A 19,707-nucleotide genomic window follows, 5' to 3' on the forward strand; every position below is an offset into this window, starting at 1 on the left:
AACACACACAAATAAAATCTGACGCAATTAAAGTCATATCTGCTGTATCTGCCTAGGATGAATGAAGGTAGTGTGAGTGCCCCCCCAGCAGCTGGTTGTCAGCGCTGGTGAAACCGATTGATAATGGGAGCTGTGGTTACTTGGTGTTTGTGGTTGATGAGCAGCTTTTTTTTTGTGAGTAATTCTAGTTGTCATGAGGCTGCGGCCTAAAGCCACCTGCTTTCCCTGGCAACACTGCTTTGTTGTGCCACCCGACCCGCACCGGGCTCCCTCTACGTCCTGACTGGTGCAGAAAATCAGATTAGTACAGATTGGCCCGTGCCTGAAAGTAAATCCATCCTGAAGATTAGACGGCAGCCATTTCCTTCGTTAACAAAAACCGACAACCGGAACCACAACCTGAAACACAAACAAACAAAAAATAAGAAACATTTTTCGACAGGGTTAGAATTAGGCAAAAGCAGGGGGTCAACATGTGCGGTCAACATTTGGGTGAGTGTTTAAAGATGGGGGTATTTTGAGGAACCCCATCCCATTAGGGCCCCCAAATACGCAATCTCTACAAAGCATTTTTTTTTTTTTTTTCTGTATTCGTAAAGCGTTGTCCCTGACGCTTAGTTGACACGCGTGTTGTGTTCCCTAATAAGAAAACAACGCACAGAGGCTGTGAAGTGTCACATAAATCCTTCAGGATGCTGGGTTTCAGGGCCCCCAAGGGCATTTAAAAGGTTTCTTTGGAAGATTAACAGTTTTCCTTTTCCCATATTTATTTATTTATTTATTTATTAAAGTCGGTATAGGTTGTGCATTGTATGGGGCACCAGGGGGGATGACTATGTGTACCTTTGGACTGGTGTGTTGGTTTGCAGTTTCCCATTGTGATCGCGTGGTGGGGGTTTATGTTGAGCTTTCAGTCTCCTGACATCTCCTCCTGCACTGAGCCAAAGTTATCTTCTCTATGCGCCAACCAGCCACTGCACTCTCTGTTACGCATGTCTATTGGTTTATTTAATGTACAATTGATCATAGTTTTATCATATTTGGTTTTGGTTAGTTTTATTTGATTTTCTTCTTGCACCCTCCCCAGAGCATTGAATTCTGCTCTGTTTAACTTTTTTCAGTGTTGGTGGATGACTGACCCAGCAGACTGAGGAAGCAAGCTCCTGCACACTATATCTCTGGCAGGAAAACATAAAACATACAGAGATCAGTGACTGGGAGTGGAGTAAAGGTGTACCAGTAAGCCATATCAAGTGCTCTGCATAACTGGATGGGAGGGTGACAAGAAAGAAGCCATTACTCACAAAGTACCATCTGAAAGCATGAGAGTGACCCAGCTGTGATCAGATGGTACTTTTTAAGTAACAGCTACTTTCTTGCCATCCTCCCATACACACCAGTGTAATGCAGAGCTCTTGATATGGTTGACTGGTGCACTATTGCTCCACTCCCAGCCACTGAACTCTCTAGCTCCTTCAAAGTGACTGTCGGCCTCTCTGTGGCTTCTCTCACAAGTCTGCTTGTTTGAGCTCTGAGTTTTGAGGAACAGCCTTTTTCTGGCAGTTCCTGGGTGGTGTGATGCAGCTTCCACTTCCTGATTATTGATCCAACTGTGCTCACTGGGATATCCAACACTTGGATATTATTTTGTACCCTTTTCCTAATCTTTTGTATTACTTTATCTTTATCTTCTGTAGAATGCTCTTTGGTTTTCATTTTCCTTCAGATTCACAGCCTGACCAATGATCCTTCAACAGGGGGGTTATCCAGAAAATGTGACAGCAGCTTTAATGGTTCACATTTGGAGGCCAATGATAAGGTAACTGTGTCCTTCGTTAGGGCAATTTCTTTCATGTGTGTAAATGGGAAGCTTCCACAGCAAAGGGGTTGATTACTTATGCAAGCAACATATTTCATTTTTTGATAATAATACAATAATTGATTTTACGTTTCAGTGTTATAAAATATCAAGCCAAACTAGATTTTATTGTACCATTTTTAATTCAGTAATATGAGAGAATTGGTCAGGGGTCTGAATATTTTTGCAAGGCACTGTATGTATGTATGTATGTATGTATGTATGTATGTAATATACACCGATCAGCCATAACATTATGACCACTGACAGGTGAAGTGAATCACACGGATAATCTCGTTATCATGGCACCTGTCAGTGGGTGGGATATATTAGGCAGCAAGTGAACATTTTGTCCTCAAAGTTGATGTGTTAGAAGCAGGAAAAATGGACAAGCGTAAGGATCTGAGCGGCTTTGACAAGGGCCAAATTGTGATGGCTAGATGACTGGGTCAGAGCATCTGCAAAACTGCAGCTCTTGTGGGGTGTTCCCGGTCTGCAGTGGTCAGTACCTATCAAAAGTGGTCCAAGGAAGGAAAAGCGGTGAACCGGCGACAGGGTCATGGGCAGCCAAGGCTCATTGATGCACGTGGGGAGTGAAGGCTGGCCCGTGTGGTCCAATCCAACAGACGAGCTACTGTAGCTCAAATTGCTGAAAACGTGAATGCTGGAATGCTGGAAATTAGAAAGGTGTCAGAACACACAGTGCATCGCAGTTTGTTGCGTATGGGGCTGCGTAGCCGCAGACCAGTCAGGGTGCCTGGACCACGGAGCAATGGTAGAAGGTGGCCTGGTCTGATGAATCACGAGTTCAATCCAATCGAGCATCTGTGGGATGTGCTGGACAAACAAGTCCGATCCATGGAGGCCCCACCTCACAACTTACAGGACTTAAAGGATCTGCTGCTAACGTCTTGGTGCCAGATACCACAGCACACCTTCAGAGGTCTAGAGGAGTCCATGCCTCCACGGGTCAGGGCTGTTTTGGCGGCAAAAGGGGGACCTACACAATATTAGGCAGGTGGTCATAATGTTATGGCTGATCGGTGTGTATATATATATATATATATATATATATATATACCAAACATGTTTTGGATGTCTACGTTTTAGGGGCCTGTGCTTTGGGAATGATCTAAGTTTCTGCGCATACAGGCCAGGGGGATCACGTGCCTGTCTTTCGAGGAAGATTGCACTTAATTCATTAAATTATAATTAGACCTGCAGTAGACGGCCCTCATCTGAAGAGACTTAGAGACTAAGGGGCCCATCTGTGAATCCCCCACTGCACTATACTGCACTGCTACTGCACAGGGACACTTCAGAATTCCTTCTTGCTCCAGTGCTGCGGTACTGGGAGATGCAGCACTGTACATCTCTCAGACTGATGCCTATTATAGGGGGATTGAGCTACGAACATCTAGGTAACTTTCCCTGTAACCTCTGGGCTAGTAAGGTATAAGTCCAGATCTCTGAAAAAGCATCTGTTTTGTGGGTTTATTTTATAGATTACCAATTATATTATAGTTACTACGTAGTACAAATCTATCTTTCTGTCGATCAAATATATATATATATATATATATATATATATACATATTTGCAAGTTGGAGTGTGTGTGAGTGAATGTCAGTGTCCGGTCTCTCTTGGCTTTGTGTGTGTGCATGGTACTCAATGCATGTGTCTTTAAGTGTGTGTGTGTCTCTCACTCTCTCTCTCTGTATCTGTGTGTGCATCTCTGGCTCTGTGTGTGTGTGTTTCTCTCTGTATGTCTCAGTGCGTGTGTGTGTCTCTCTGTTTCTCTGTGTGTCTCAGTGCGTGTGTGCATCTCTGTATATCTCTGTAATGGTTCTGTGTGTGTGTGTGTGTGTGTGTGTGTGTGTGCGCCTCTCTGTGTGTCTCAGTGTGTGTGTTTCTCTATCTCTCTCTGTGACTGTGTGTGTGTGCATCTCTGTATATCTCTGTAATGGTTCTCTGTGTGTGTGTGTGTGTGTGTGTGTGTGTCTCTCTGTGTGTCTCAGTGTGTGTGTTTCTCTCTCTGTGTCTCTGTGTATGTGTGCATCTCTGTATATCTCTGTAATGGTTCTCTGTGTGTGTGTGTGTGTCTCTCTGTGTGTCTCAGTGTGTGTGTTTCTCTCTCTGTGTCTCTGTGTGTGTGTGCATCTCTGTATATCTCTGTAATGGTTGTGTGTGTGTGTGTGTTTCTCTCTCTGTGTGTCTCTGTATGTGTTTGTGTGTGTCTCTCTCTGTGTGTCTGTGTGTGTGTGTGTGTGCATCTTCGTATATCTCTGTAATGGTTCTGTGTGTGTGTGGGTGCGCACCTCTCCGTGTGTCTGTGTGTGTGTGTGTGTCTCTCTCTGTCTCTCTGTGTGTCCCAGTGCGTGTGTGTGTCCTTGTCTGTCTCTGTGTGTCTCAGAGTGTGTGTGTGTGTCTGTTCTGTTTTCCCCGCCCCCGTTGCAACTCAGCACTCTGATTGGCCTGTGTTTCCATGGCGACGGCAGATCCTGGGGGCCCGAGAGGAGCAGCTGGGTGGCGGGCGGACGGCGGCGGCGCTCTCAGGTTCACGTCCCTGCAGAGACGCCCAGACACTGACAGGCAGGCATGGAGGCAGGCAGGCAGCTCCCCAAGAGCAGCAGCAGCACTGAACTCACCGGGCCGGAGCCTGAGACTGGGCCTGGCCACACACAGACGGACAGAGACGTATGCCTTCCCTGCTTGTGGGAGGCTTCATGAAGGGAGAGTAGAGACAGGGAGAGGGAGGGAGTGAGAGAGGATGAGAAGAGATGGTAGAGAAATCCAAGGGAAGTGTACTTGCTCCTCCTTGTCAGATTTTTATATATTTTGGTGTATTTTTTCATAATTGTTTTTTGATTGTACTTCCACCTAAATTGTAAAAGTTGTGCCTGGGTAAGGGTGACTGCTATGTAAATCATCATCATTATTATTATTATTATTAATAATAATATTAATGTGTTCCTATTTCCATATAATAATAATAATGATAACAATGCGATAGAGAGAAAGAGAGAGATGGAGGGCAGAGAATTGCAGAAAAGGTGCAAACAACATAATTCAACATCTTAAAATCAATAAATAAATATATATTATATAAGTCTAAGTTTGAAATGAACATGAATCCCAAGCTTCTTATGTCAAAACCCTGTCAAAAAAACAACCTGAAGGTACCTAAAACTCACCTTCCCCATGATTCATTTATTAACTCAGACAGATTGTTTCTCTGCAAGAACCCAGATGTAACGCTGACAATGTTTTAATTGCTGTTTTGATTAAAACTTACCAATGACTGATTGTAATAATCTGGGCTGTGTGTAGGTATAAGGTTTGGTCTATATACAAGGATTGACGTTGGTTAAAGCAAGGTTTGTTTAGGGACTTCAGATTTTCAGAGTGATATATTTGCTGTTTAGGGCAGTTTTTATTTTTTACTAGGGTACAATTGACTGCTTCAGAATAGAGTCACCTAAAATAGAGTAAATAACAGCGTTTAGTCGTAGCTTGCCTAGTAAACTCCAGATGGGTTAAGTGGGATAGACTGATTGCGCATAGGTTCACATCTGGAGTTGGCTGGGGCTGCATTTCAGGCCATTGTAAGATAGAAGATTTGGATTCGATTTAGGGATTTTGTTATTTTTTAAATTGTATTTTATTTATTGATACATGTAAGCAGTGGTCTTATGGTAGAATGATAGTACACTACCGGTCAAAAGTTAAAAACATTTTTTATTGAAATTTACGCAGTTTAATGTACTCTGAAAATAAAGCATAGAACAAATAAAGAATTGGAGACAAAAAATAAATAATGGAATCATTTTGTTTAACAAAATGTAACCCCATAAGCTGACAAACCCCCCTGGTACCCTTAAAAGGGCACCAAATCCATGTGCTTCTCTTTAATCCCATGTTTAGTCTTCACTGTTGTGTTGTTTGCCAAGTGTTTGGTATCCCATGAAAGCGGAGACTCTCAGCTTTCTAACAATGTGAAGCACTCTCTGATGTGAAAAAAATGTTTTTTATAACTCCCCCCCGCAACTGCTTAAATTTTAATAAAAACTGGAAAAATGGGGTTGTTCTAAAACTAAAATGGTAGTGTATGTTAGTTTGTTATTGGAATGGATATTGGACTAGAATTCTCCCTATGGTTCGAATTAGGCTTGAGGTCTTTGGGATTGGCTAGGGTTTGGGTTGGGTTTCCTATGAACCACAGGTTTCCATTAGTTGTAAGGTGTTGCTCTGAACTTCTCTGAGACAGACAAGAGAGCACCATTGGCTGTTGGAGAGGGCTGGGGTTCTGGCCACCTTGAGATCAAGCACAACAGTGGGTACCTTGAGCACATGTTTCAGTATATGTTATCTTTCGACCTCTGACCCCTTATCTAAGCATCTGAGTCGCTATGAAAGCTGGGGAGCTGTGTGCTTCCCTGGCTGCTGTCTCGGTCAAACACAGGAGTGGCAGCTATCCCTCACGCTGTATACCTGCTGTGCCCTGCAGAAGACCTGACCAAGCCCCTGCAGAGCCCTGCCAACTGCTGCCTGCCGGGAGTCCCCCCGTATGTCCACACTGCCTGACCCTACAGTGACCTCAGTGTGCCGGGCCTGCCTGCAGAATGCACAGTCCTCCAGCACCACGCTGAGCAAGACACAGACATGGATACTGTGTGGCTTCTTGCACAGAGAGGGGAAGTGGGAGGAAGAGAGGTAGCAAGAGAGGGTGGTGGGGGGCATAAAAAAGGAGGGATGGGGGACAGGGAGAGGTAGAGTAGGAGGGAGAGAGAAACAGATTTGGGGAGGTAGAAAAGGAAAGAGAGAGAGAGAGACAAAGAGAAACCGAGAGAAGCATGGAGCATCCCGATTGCCTTCCTGATTTTGGGTCTTTTCTTATTTGCTCTGATAGCGTTCGGGTTACTGTTGTTTTAGTTCTTTGGCAGGTTTATTGTATCCAACTAGGAGTCTTCAGCCTTTTCTTTCCTCCCGTTGTGTCGACTCTGGATACAGCAGGCAGGAGCAGCTGGGCCCAATCATCCCCCCCACTCCTACAGAGACCAGGACATTTTTTAGAGGGGGTTGGTTGTTGCAGGGGCTGGGGGGCAGGCTGAGATCTGGGGCAGTGGGGGATTGGTATCAAGTTCCTGAGACCCTGTGATTGACAGGTACAACGGAAGCAAAAGGCAGAACATTCTGAAGTTGAATTCTGCCACCCTCCCCAGCATTTGGAGTAAGAGAATACTTAAAAAAAAAAAGAAGTAATTATAATAAGAAAAATATATGTTTTAAATCTACAGAGCAGGGCCTTCAGTCTTGCATATTTAAAAGCAGTGCAGATTGCAGATAGTTTTTTTTTTGCCCAGCTTTTGGATCACACTTGTTTGATTGTAAAAACATTTGCTTTGTCTCGATCCGAGCAGTTATGAGAGCTATTGCTGAAGGGCATTTTGTAAAACACACACTTTTAAAAATGGAAGCCCTGCATCTTCAGCTTCTAAAGTTGAAATCTCACTCCTCTCTGCCAGTCCTTTTAGGATGCAAGACTGGGCTCAGTGTGGGTTTTGGTTTTGAGTCACAAGGCTAGGATGGGTTTTGAGTCCGTGGCGATGAGGGCAAGCAAGCGGGTTTGGTGCAGGACTTTTGCATCTTCTAAGGGTGACAAACGGAAAGTAAAGTATAAAAGCAAAACAAATCGCCAAAAACAGCATTCTGCCATCACATCCGCCTCGGAATTTAAAGATATTCCTGATAGGGGCTTTTTATCCAACTGGTGGGGGGGATGAAGGCTGAGGGGGTAGGGGTGTGTGTGAGTGATGACAAGCCCTCACAGGTTGATTGTAATCTCACTGCCTGCATCAGCACATCTGGGAGCTCAGGACTCTCCCAGCCCCTCCCCTACACACAGTCCCCCATGCCCCCCGCAAACACTGAGATCATTCACACACACTCCCCACCCCCCCAGATCATACACAATCCCAGGATGGGTCAGTCTACTTCCACTCAGCGCAGGAGTGTTAGCAGTCACCTGGATGAAAAGTTCACCTTGGTCAATAGGCACAGTGCAAAGTGATCCTTTAGGTTTTGCTAAGGTGATGTCGCTACCTCTGTTTTTTGTTTTACAACGCTGCATGTGATTAGCTCCTTCAATTCATGAATTGTTTGTTTATTTATGTATACAGGATTCTGAAACTGGTTAAAAATTATTTTTATTTTATTGATTGATTGATGTGGGAGGAGGAATGGGTTAAGCGTCACTCACATATTACAGCTGCCCACTGGTTGTAGAGACAGGCCTGCCAGACCCAAGTTGGGTGCAGTCCTGCAATAAATCCCAGCTAAAAACATGATCAAATCAGGAACATGAGTGAAAAACATAGACAAGAAAGGAAATATACACTAGCGTTCAACAAAACAAGAAGTGGCAGAATCGTTCGTTATTACACCGGTTATTACGCGTCTATAAACCGACAGTTCCATATTGGAGAGCATTCATCAACACATTCAAAGTATCTTGGAAACTGCTTCTTGTTAATAGCTCCAAGTCACCAGTCTATTCCAGACTGCTCATTGTGATGTATTTATGTGTATCTATGTATGTATACTACTTGTTTTTATGTTGAAATGTTGCAATAGAGGCTGTAGCTCTATAACATTTGATTTTGTGTATGCTTTGTGTTGCGAAATCTGACAGTGTGGTAGTTACAAACGTGCAAACAAGCAAATTATCATCCATTTTATTGACAAAAATATTTAATTAAAATCTCATACTTTTTTTGTGTGTGTATATTTTGTGTCTGCAACACATTAAAAATAACAGGCGCCTCTGTCTTAAGAAAACCTGCATAATATTACATTCAATAATCAGTTAAGAAAGAAAGAACGAAAGAAAGAAACAGAATGAAATTGGAGCTCAGCCTTCATCCTGAGCCCTTGCCATATCCCAGAGGCTTCAGTTCACTTGTGTCTGACCCACTTTCCCCCGCCTGCCAATTATAGAGTTAAACATTCTTTGACCGGATCACTGGGAACAATGGCTGAACCACGTGCTCCTCTCCTGGCCGGCTGGGTGGGCAGAGCAGAGCGGGACAGGGCACGCAGGGCAGTACCTAGGGCTGAGTATGAGGGGGCTTGTGCCAGATAGCATCCCTTACCGATTGTTTGCCAGAGAATACAGCTGATTGGGAGAGAGAGAGAGAGAGAGAGAGGAAAGAAAGAAAGAAAAAGATAGAAAGAAAAAGGACAGAAAGGAGTGTGATCCAGGGATTATTAACAAATCTAGACAAGTTACTCATGCCATTTGCATTAAAGGCTCTGGGGCTGGCAGGCAGCCTCCCTGCCTGGCTGTGTGTTTCTCTGCTGCGTTTGCTTTAAGGCAGAGAGCTGTGCAGCAACCCCAGTCAGACGGCACTGCCCAGCACTGCGCTCCCCTGTGTTTCAATTGAGATATATATACTCTCTCACTTTTATATATGTGTGTTTGAACGCAGAGGCACACAGAGAGAGAGAGAGAGAGAGAGAGAGATGGGGGGGTTGATGGGGAGGAGAGGGAGGGAGAGAGAGGAGCTGAGTGGTAGTGGGAAGTGATTTGTGGTCGTGATGACACCTTGTGTGTCACTGTGGTTGTACATTAGAAAGGCTGGAAAATGCACTCTCCCCTTTTTGCAGCTTGCTGTGTTAAACCTGCGACCAGACAGTTAATTTATGCCGTGGTTGTTGATGCTGTTCAGTTGCTTTTCTTAGATTGATTGAATCATTTGCTTTCTGCATTTACTTTGGTTGAACTTATATCCAAAAATAAAGAAATACATGTGTGTTTATATAATTATGTATATGTATATTATAGTTTGTAGTATTCATTTAAAGTACATTTATTTTCTTATGTAATTGTTTTTGATTGTAAAATTTTATATGAAAGCCAATATATACGTTTGAATTATTAATAGAGGTTGTAGTAGTACAATGATTAGTCTTTTTATATGTTTAGTCATGCAAGTTGTTGTTGATATTATTATTATTTTAATGTTATATTATTCTGCCTTTTCAGGCTTTTGCAGAAACATTGAATAATAATGTTTGATTATGTATTCAAGCAATTTTTTTATTATTAATTTGATTATTATACAGTGCTTCTTATTTACTCTTTCATGAGGTTCATGAGAGTAAACTTACTCCACACATTCTCCTCAACATTGTACCAGGTCCTGTTAAAAGCAAGCCGGTGGCCCACAGGGCTCCCATATCACAGCAGTCTGAGCAGTATAAATGTATTGAAAGTATTTTCCCATGTGGAAAGAAGCATTGACCCCCCCCGGTGCCGTGACCACATCTACTACAGAGTCTGATCTTTTTCTTCCTCTCCTCCCCAGGATAAGGTGGCAGCGAACCTGTGCAGGACTCAGGTCACGTTCAGTAGAAGAGGACATGTTTTCCCCTAGTAAACTATCAGACGTGCATTTATTAACAGGGAATTATAGACTTATTTTGTATTTACTCTGTGTTTCACTAAATTAGGGTAATTTTATTTGTTTATACATATTGTATATATACATATTGTCCTGTCAACTGTGGCTTGCCCACTCGTGAGTTTTCCGCGGACTGCCAGTTAAAATGACTTAGCATAACACAGAAACTGGGGAATATGTGAAGGTCGTGGAAAGCTGCAGTTTTTGTGAAGACAGTTGCGCTGCAGGGGCCCAAAAATCCTCAGAGGAGGAACAGACAACATCCATGAGGATTACACCTCCTCGCTGGTTTTGTCCTGGGTCCTGGTAGTGCCTGTGTCTGCTCTGATTGCCTGTCCCTCTGTCTGGTGGCATTGCTGCTCCTGATGTGGCAGTCTCCTACTAGGAAGCATGATGTGTAATTAGATTAGTTCAGCCTACGGAACTGTGCAGCCCCATCAAAGATCCTCTTTGGCCCCATTGTTGACACCTTCTGCATTCTGGGAGGTGCAGCATTGAAATTGGTCCCCAGGTCATTTTCCTTTCCAGCCATGTCAGAGTGAGTTCCCCCGAAAAAAGCCATTAACCTACTGAGCAGACCACACAAGCAAAGGAAACTGATGAATGTCCTTGTCTCCAGTCATTATTATGATTATTTTTAACCTTTCTTATTGAAGAAACACATTTTTAGAATCATCTTCACATTCTGTAAAAGTCCATGTAGTTGATTGTCAGCTTCCGTTCCTGGCAGCTCGGTTGGCGCAGCGGTCAAAGGACCCGTTTGCCGTTCACCCGAAGGGGCTGTTTCGTGGGATTGGAAGCTGGACCTCTGAGCAGACTGTCACACAGTTGCATCCTGGAGACCCCTTTTCTTGCTCTCCCAGTTTTGTGATGCGGTGTGGTGTTGTGTGGGCACGCTGCGGGGGCTGACCCTGCTGTGCCACCTCTCACAGCTCTCACTGGTAGTTGCAGTACCTTTCCCAAACGCCAAGGGCCTTTCTCTACTCCCCACAGGACCTCTGCCCCCTTTGTCACAGTATACAGTATTTGGCGATGTGGTGTTAACCTGTGGAACACCATCGAGCGAAACCCAGTATTACCTTTTAGTTGTCCCAGCACTTCCAGCCCCCCCTCAGATATTTCCCCAGTGTCTGCTCTGAGCTACTCCCACAGCCTGGGCACCTCTGCTATATCTGTAACCACCTCCTCGCTGGCTGGCATCAGTTGTCCGCATGAGGAGGTCATACATATATGAATGATGCAACTTTGCAAATGTAGTTGTTTTTATTGTTGTTCTGTTTTGTTGTTGTGTACATGTGTTTATTTTCTGAACCGAAGTATTGATAGGCAGCTTTCAGATGGGGGTCTCTGTCACTTTAGACTTTGTTGTGAATGCGCACAATTCGAAAGGCAAGATGGGCAGGCAACGGGTATTTCAACAGCACAGAGTGGGGGGGCGGGAGTGCAAGGCTGCTGTATGAGTTGCTGAAAGGGAGAAAGTGGGGAGGGGGGGTAGGGGGGGGAGTGACGCCCCCTTGTGAGTGGAGACGGGTGCTGAAGAACCCGGGTCAGAATTCTACATGATGTTGTCTTTCAAACTCAAGCTTTCAATTTGCGCAGATGGGCCCTGCTGAGGCTGCCGTCACGCCTGTGCCGATGTGGGTCGGGCACTCCTCAACGCCAACGAGGCTCTCGGCAAGGGCCAGTGTGTTAATGCTGTATGGAAGAAAATCACATGATTAGTCACATGACCACAGTCCCGGCTGCGCCAGAGCACAGCATCCATCACCTGCCTGTCTGCCTGCAGGTGCTATGCTTTTAAATAAATACCCACTGTAAATTAAGGTGCCTTTTAAGTACACCTCATACATCACAATAAAAATGAAAAAAACACGCTGCAGTCCTGTCCAGGAGAATCGTGTTTGGAGCCGCAGACCCCCGGGCTCGGGTGTTTATGCGGAGATAAAACGGGAGCGAAGGGCAGCATTGGGGTAATTAATTGTTTTTTAATTGTGGGTTACAGCGCAGTCAAGCTCCCCTGCTTTTCTGCAGCAGCAGCCTGAGCGCTGGGGATCTGCAGGTAAACACGGTCGGTGTGATGCTGGAGTGCAACAGACTGAAATAAATAGGGGAAATTAATTACCAGGGAATGCCAGAGGGGAGATATTATCCCACCAAATAAAGCTGGATGCATTTCGCAGCCCTGTCCGTCTCTGCCAGAGTTTCCTAGAGATTTTTTTGTTATTGTATTTTTCTCTGATGTACGTAGTTTGCCTAAAAATCACGCATGTTCCAGGAGTTGTTGGTGTAGAATTATTGATTGTGAACCCCGGGGGTCTCATTCCATGTTATTTTTCAGTTAATTAATACATTTGTTTGGCTGACTGGGGTTTGGGGCAGCGTAGCTCCCCTATCAGACTTGCCCAACGGTTCCCAGACACCAAGGCATAACCTTCACCTTGGTGCTGGCTGGAAAGATCTTGTTCAGTGCTAGATCCTGAAAGGTCTTGTAAGGTAAACCTGCACTGCTTTAGTTTAAGAAGAAGAAACAAAGAAAGAGAAAAATGAAGCGAGAGAGGACTTCATGGTGTTGCTCAAATACTAACAATGCACATCAAATGGATGGATTTTTCTGGCCATATGGGAGTTTAAGAACTTTGATACATGTACTTCTTTAATTAGCTTTCTTTCTTTTATTTCTTTTTGTAACAAACCTGTTCCAATTTGGCGAGTGTTGTGTCGGAACATTTGCTCACCAGATTTTACAGCAGAAGTGCGTTTATCTCACTGCTGAAGACAAACAAACTGCAGGACTAACAAAACAGAAACTTCATACATAAAAGAGGCTTAGTATAGACTGATAGCAACTTTTAATTTATCCAGGCGTATTTTGGTCTCCACCAATGGCCGAGCAGGTTTACAGTTGTAGCCCTAGTCTTTGTGTAGGCCTCTTTTGCGTGCCCCTTCGCATCTGAGCGTGCTCTGCCACTGTCCAGTCAGTTGGGCCGGGACTCACAGGCCCCACACAGCGCAGTACTGACATTGTGATTGTGTTACAATGTTTTGAAATTCTTTCATTTTCATAATTATTCTGTTTTATTAACCAGAAAACGAAATGGTTTGTTTGGTATTGTTGTTGATTCAGGCCCCCTGTCCAGACCTTGAGGCGATTTAATTTTCATTAATACATTTTCATGGGAATTTTTTAGAGTCAACGCCTGCAATCGCTGTCCTGTGCTGATCTAACAGAGGGCAGCCGTCACTGTGGCCGTAGAGAGAGAGAGGATTGGGGGCCATGTGTGTGGGCCCTCTGCAGGGGAGCCTGGTGGCCACACATAGGTAGGCTGGTGGCCGCAGTCATTCTGGGGGCCGGCTTCGAGAGACCAGTCCACAATGGATCCCTTTCATTCCCCGCCCTCAGCGAATTTATACCAGTCACTCATGAATGTGGCTTGCCTTAGGCTGAAAAGTGATATAAGTGTGTGTGTGTGTGCTTACACATGAGTGCATGCATGTGTATGTCTCAGTGTGTTAGTGTGCGCATGCATTGGTGTGTCTTGCCGTGTTTGTGTCTCGATGTCTTAGTGTGTGTATGCATGCATGGGTGTGTCTTGGTGTGTGTGTGTATCTGTATGTGTCTCTTGTGTGTGTGTGTGTGTGTATATGTCTTCTACCTGGCCTATCTCGGTATCTCATATTGATATTGATGTCAGTATGAAATGAAAAGCAGCCATGACAGGAAAGTTATTTGACAATTAATGCCAACTCTGGGCTTTAGTTGCTTCGCTTTATTTTCGGCCAAGGAAATTGCAATTAAGCAATAAGGCCGACAGCAATGCAGTCAGCCTCCCCGGGCCCTCTGACCCTGCCCCCATGAGCCTGACCTTCTCAGCGCTGGTGGAGTGACTGCAGGGAGAGCATTCCACTCCTCTGACATCACACTGTGTGTTCCAGCACACTCCAGTCACTCTGTCACCCGGCAGCCTGCGCAGAAACACTCGCACTGCTGCCTGTGTTTCACAAAGTTTTTTGTTGCTTTGTGTGTCTTTATTTGTGTATCTCTTTGTGTGTGTATGCGTGCTCGTGTGTGTTTGTATGAGTTTCTTTGGGTGTGGTTTTGTGTTTTCGAACCGGTATCGTCTCTCTGGGCAGGACGGAGCTGCACAGCAAAGCAGTTCTTGGATCTGTAGCATCACTCGTTCGTTTTTGATTTTGTTTCTTTACTGCATTTTTTCGCTTGCTTTTCATCTGCGTATGTACTTGGGTATATGCATATAAATGGCCCACACAGTACTTGGGGTAGTATGCCTCAGTGCTGTGCAACATTGCAGTGTCCTTCAATCGCATACACATCTGAGCAGGGGATGATCTGTCACATGTCTCTCATCGTTTCTTGCAGTGGCCACAGCAAACATCTCAACCCAGACTTCCTCCTTACTTTCATCTCCTCACAAATTTTGGTCCCTGCTCTGGAAACAAATTTCTGACTCTTCAGTTCCTGAGGTGGGGGGGAGGGGGTTGCTACAGTGACTCTTTGGTGTTTGTTTGTTCCAACCCACCAAGCAACCACTCAAATGAAGCCAAGCCAGCTCCTGGTTTTCTTAATTGGTCTGACTAAGCCCATTAATTGGGGGAATGTTATCCTGATTCTCTGCAGGCTGCTCGTGATGTTATGGGCTGTGCCACCTGGAATCAGAAGAAAGAAAGAGAGAAGGAAAGTAAGGTAAAGGAGAAAACGTGTTTTATGTGGCCAAGTTGATTAAGTTGCCTCATTGCGATTTTGAGAAAGCTCCATCCAGGAAGCACTGTGTCCACTCTAGTAACTGACTTTGAGACCCTGAGGGAATGACAGTCTGGTCCAAACCATCAACCATGGGAGGTGAAACGATGACTGCTGGGGGTGTGTGATGAGGATGAGGTGTTTATACTTTATGGGGCAGGAGTGTCAGAGTGAAATTTTATTATGGATTTCAATTTCTGAAGAAAGGCCTTCTTTTTCCCCCTTGTCTTGAGCTTTGTCCGGGTCACTCAGCTATCGTCCCGCTGTTCTCTCTGAAGGAAGTGCTCTGCAAGTCTCCCTGACTTGCTGCAGGTCTGTGGATGCTGGTGTCAGGATTCTGTGAAAGACACAATCGTTCTTCCTTCTGCAGATGTTTTTTCCCCTTTATGTTGTAAGGAAACTGCTGGTGCCTGTTTAATTGCCCCTCTCAGTACTGAATCTATGTTTTCAAGGAATATTAAACTCTTCTGCCTTCCTTTGGGAATGTGCTCATTTATTTATTTTACTTGATCCTTGATACCTGTGTTTCCAGTGGTGTTCTGCAGACCCACCTGGCTCCCAAAAGCCAAGACCTGGCCTTCACAGACATCCTCATCCCATGGGAAGTAAATTCAATCTGATTGGTTTAATTGCACGTTTAACCAGGTAATTGGTGCTTGGCAGCAGTGATTACCTGTGGATTTATGTAATGGTGGCCCTGCCCTGCAGTGCTCAGTGTTTACATGGAGCAGCATTATTTTTGCACGGGCCAAGGAGTGCAGGTTGTGTTGGGGCGCTTTGCGACATCAGGCCACAGTTTTAGATTTTGTCTGTAATGTTGGATGTTATCTGAATGGGTCTAAAACTTGAGAGATTTGGATGCTGAGTTGTTCATTCTTTACTAGCAGTCTGTTTACACTGAAGTTACACATTGGTTACAGTGTAGGTCAGGTGTAGCTATTGTATGCTCTTCTGTACTTACACTTGACAATATATACTGATTTAACCACCCATGTAGTAACCCATAACCCATGGTGTCATTGTAAATGCGCTGATGTTTTTTTATGTTCGTATCATGAAAGTCCTGGGGTCAAAGCTGACATGGCTCGTGAGGTTATTATTAAGTTATATTAAGTTAACTCTATACAATGTACATTTACTAGTGTGTGATCTGTGTATGCCACCCATGGGTTTCTTATTTTGCAAGTTGCAATGGTTTGAGAGAAAAATAAAGCAAAAATATTCCTGTATATGATCATATAATTATATACAGTGGGGGAAAAAAGTATTTGATCCCCTGCTGATTTTGTATGTTTGCCCACTGACAAAGAAATGATCAGTCTATAATTGTAATGGTAGGTGTATTTTAACAGTGAGAGACAGAATAACAACAAAAAAATCCAGAAAAATGCATTTCAAAAAAGTTATACATTGATTTGCATGTTAATGAGGGAAATAAGCATTTGACCCCTTCGACTTAGTACTTGGTGGCAAAACCCTTGTTGGCAATCACAGAGGTCAGACGTTTCTTGTAGTTGGCCACCAGGTTTGCACACATCTCAGGAGGGATTTTGTCCCACTCCTCTTTGCAGATCCTCTCCAAGTCATTAAGGTTTCGAGGCTGACGTTTGGCAACTCGAACCTTCAGCTCCCTCCACAGATTTTCTATGGGATTAAGGTCTGGAGACTGGCTAGGCCACTCCAGGACCTTAATGTGCTTCTTCTTGAGCCACTCCTTTGTTGCCTTGGCTGTGTGTTTTGGGTCATTGTCATGCTGGAATACCCATCCACGACCCATTTTCAATGCCCTGGCTGAGGGAAGGAGGTTCTCACCCAAGATTTGACGGTACATGGGCCCGTCCATCGTCCCTTTGATGCGGTGCAGTTGTCCTGTCCCCTTAGCAGAAAAACACCCCCAAAGCATAATGTTTCCACCTCCATGTTTGACGGTGGGGATGGTGTTCTTGGGGTCATTCCTCCTCCTCCAAACACGGCGAGTTGAGTTGATGCCAAAGAGCTCGATTTTGGTCTCATCTGACCACAACACTTTCACCCAGTTCTCCTCTGAATCATTCAGATGTTCAATGGCAAACTTCAGACGGGCCTGTACATGTGCTTTCTTGAGCAGGGGGACCATGCGGGCACTGCAGGATTTCAGTCCTTCACGGCATAGTGTGTTACCAATTGTTTTCTTGGTGACTATGGTCCCAGCTGCCTTGAGATCATTAACAAGATCCTCCCGTGTAGTTCTGGGCTGATTCCTCACCGTTCTCATGATCTTTGAAACTCCACGAGGTGAGATCTTGCATGGAGCCCCAGACCGAGGGAGACTGACAGTTATTTTGTGTTTCTTCCATTTGCGAATAATCGCACCAACTGTTGTCACCTTCTCACCAAGCTGCTTGGCGATGGTCTTGTAGCCCATTCCAGCCTTGTGTAGGTCTACAATCTTGTCCCTGACATCCTTGGACAGCTCTTTGGTCTTGGCCATGGTGGAGAGTTTGGAATCTGATTGATTGATTGCTTCTGTGGACAGGTGTCTTTTATACAGGTAACGAGCTGAGATTAGGAGCACTCCCTTTAAGAGAGTGCTCCTAATCTCAGCTCGTTACCTGTATAAAAGACACCTGGGAGCCAGAAATCTTGCTGATTGATAGGGGATCAAATACTTATTTCCCTCATTAACACGCAAATCAATTTATAACTTTTCTGAAATGCGTTTTTCTGGATTTTTTTGCTGTTATTCTGTCTCTCACTGTTAAAATACACCTACCATTAAAATTATAGACTGATCATTTCTTTGTCAGTGGGCAAACGTACAAAATCAGCAGGGGATCAAATACTTTTTTCCCTCACTGTATATATATATATATATATATATCAAAACACTTAATGGAAAAAAAATACTAATTTCACTTTTTTAAAACATTTGTTTTTAGATTCCACTTATAATACATTTTACCTCCCCTGTTTCCACTCCCTTTTCCGTTAGTCCCCCCCCCCCACCCCTCCCTCATTCTACTCTCCCAATCCTTCAGAAATCCCCCCAAAACAGCCCTTGGGCAGACCAGTGACCCCCTGACTCGCACAGAGTGCAACACCACTCTGGGAAAGCAACGAGAAAGAAAGAGAGAGGGAGCGGGAGAGGGAGTTATGAAGGAGAACAGCCCAGTTCTAATCACTCTGCTGCAGACAGGCACACAGAATGATTTCTTTGCATCTGGAGGGGGAAGCACAGAGCTAAAAATAAAGCGAAAAAGAACAGAGACAATCTGTGTCTATCTGTCAGCCGATTGGCCAGTTAAAAATGCATACAATTACTTGCATCGCGCTCCGGCTAGCATTTACATATGCATACGTGAGGGTACTGCTTGGGAGAGGGAGAAGGAGAGAGAGAGAGAGAGAGAGAGAGAGAGAGAGAGAGAGAGAGAGCAAGCAAGAGAGAGAGAGAAGGGAAGGCTGATGCATTAATCTTTAAACACTCAACATGCAGATTTATTATAGACAGCAGGAGGGAGAGAATTTAAAAAAGGGAAGAGCCGGCTAAAGAAAAAGAAGAGAAAAAAAACAAGGGAAAGAAGTAACTTGAAAAAAAAACCCTGTTGGCAAATTTAATTGAAAGAGAAGAGAAAGGCAAGCATATAAAAATAAGGGGGAGCAGGAGGACTGGGGGGGTGGGTCATTCACCATCGTTTTGGACACCAGATCTCTGAACAACATTCTTTTGATTTTGTATAAATCTCTCTGGTTTAGACCTCTCCATTCTCTCAAGAAACGTAACACAAACAAACCAACAAGAACACTAATAAGAATAGCAAACTGTTCAACTTGATTTGTTTTATTGTATTAATTTGCCTGATCCTTTTGAATGACCTTTGAGAAGCTGCACATGTTCTAAGCTTCGGTGCTGTAGAGGGGTATAGCACAGACACTCAGAATATAGCTCCACAGCTCCACAGCCTCTGAAGGTGCTGGAATAAAGTACTGTAGAACAGCTACACTGTAGTGCAGCTAGAAATTGGACTCGGAGACTCCTCTCTGACCTTGTGCAACGAGTAGTGTCATTTTTCTGCCATGCTGTGGTGTTGATACCAGTCTGTGGGCTGCAGAGCAGAGAGGTAGGCTCAGTTCACAGGTGCTGCCGCTCGATTTATATTGGAGAACGAACAGCTCCTCTATAGCTGCAGATTTTGAGGAGATGCTTGAAGCCCCTGGTACAGTGTACTTTTCCTGGGCACCATTAGTGCAATAGCTTTCATCGGGCAGTGGTAAGGTCCCTTGTTGAAGTATACCCAGCGGTGTAAAGAGGTGAGAAAAAGCAATTACCAGATTTCAAATAAATAAGTAACTAAATTATGACAAATGAAAGACTCCCTTTTCAATCCTAATGAATGAAAGAACATGTGTAGCATTGAAGGTGTCAGACACTTTCATATGTGATTGATGGGTTTATGTGTTTTTGTATTAGGTTTTATGTTTTTATGCACACACACAAAAAAAAAACTGTCCTTCAGTCATGACAGACGGGTAGCCTGGAAAAAGGGCCCCAGGTAAGCTATAGGTAGAGCACTGTGCATCGCAGAGTGAGCCGCACTTTGACAGTTCATGTGCTCAGAGTCCACCAACTGAGATCTGCATGTCGCACCATG

At 44.3% G+C, this 19,707-nt stretch overlaps 1 long non-coding RNA gene across 1 annotated transcript in view; it reads left to right on the plus strand.

Moving 5' to 3' along the window:
- Window positions 1-6,268, plus strand: part of LOC136758633 (uncharacterized) — a 50,451-nt gene extending 44,183 nt beyond the window's left edge. The window contains exons 3-4 of the long non-coding RNA XR_010819979.1: window positions 1,727-1,819; window positions 4,357-6,268. This is a non-coding gene — a long non-coding RNA (uncharacterized LOC136758633). The remainder of the gene's footprint in view (window positions 1-1,726; window positions 1,820-4,356) is intronic.
- The last annotated feature ends 13,439 nt before the right edge of the window (window positions 6,269-19,707 follow it).

The sequence above is a fragment of the Amia ocellicauda genome, chromosome 9 (assembly GCF_036373705.1).
Source record: "Amia ocellicauda isolate fAmiCal2 chromosome 9, fAmiCal2.hap1, whole genome shotgun sequence".
Classification (NCBI taxonomy): domain Eukaryota; kingdom Metazoa; phylum Chordata; class Actinopteri; order Amiiformes; family Amiidae; genus Amia; species Amia ocellicauda.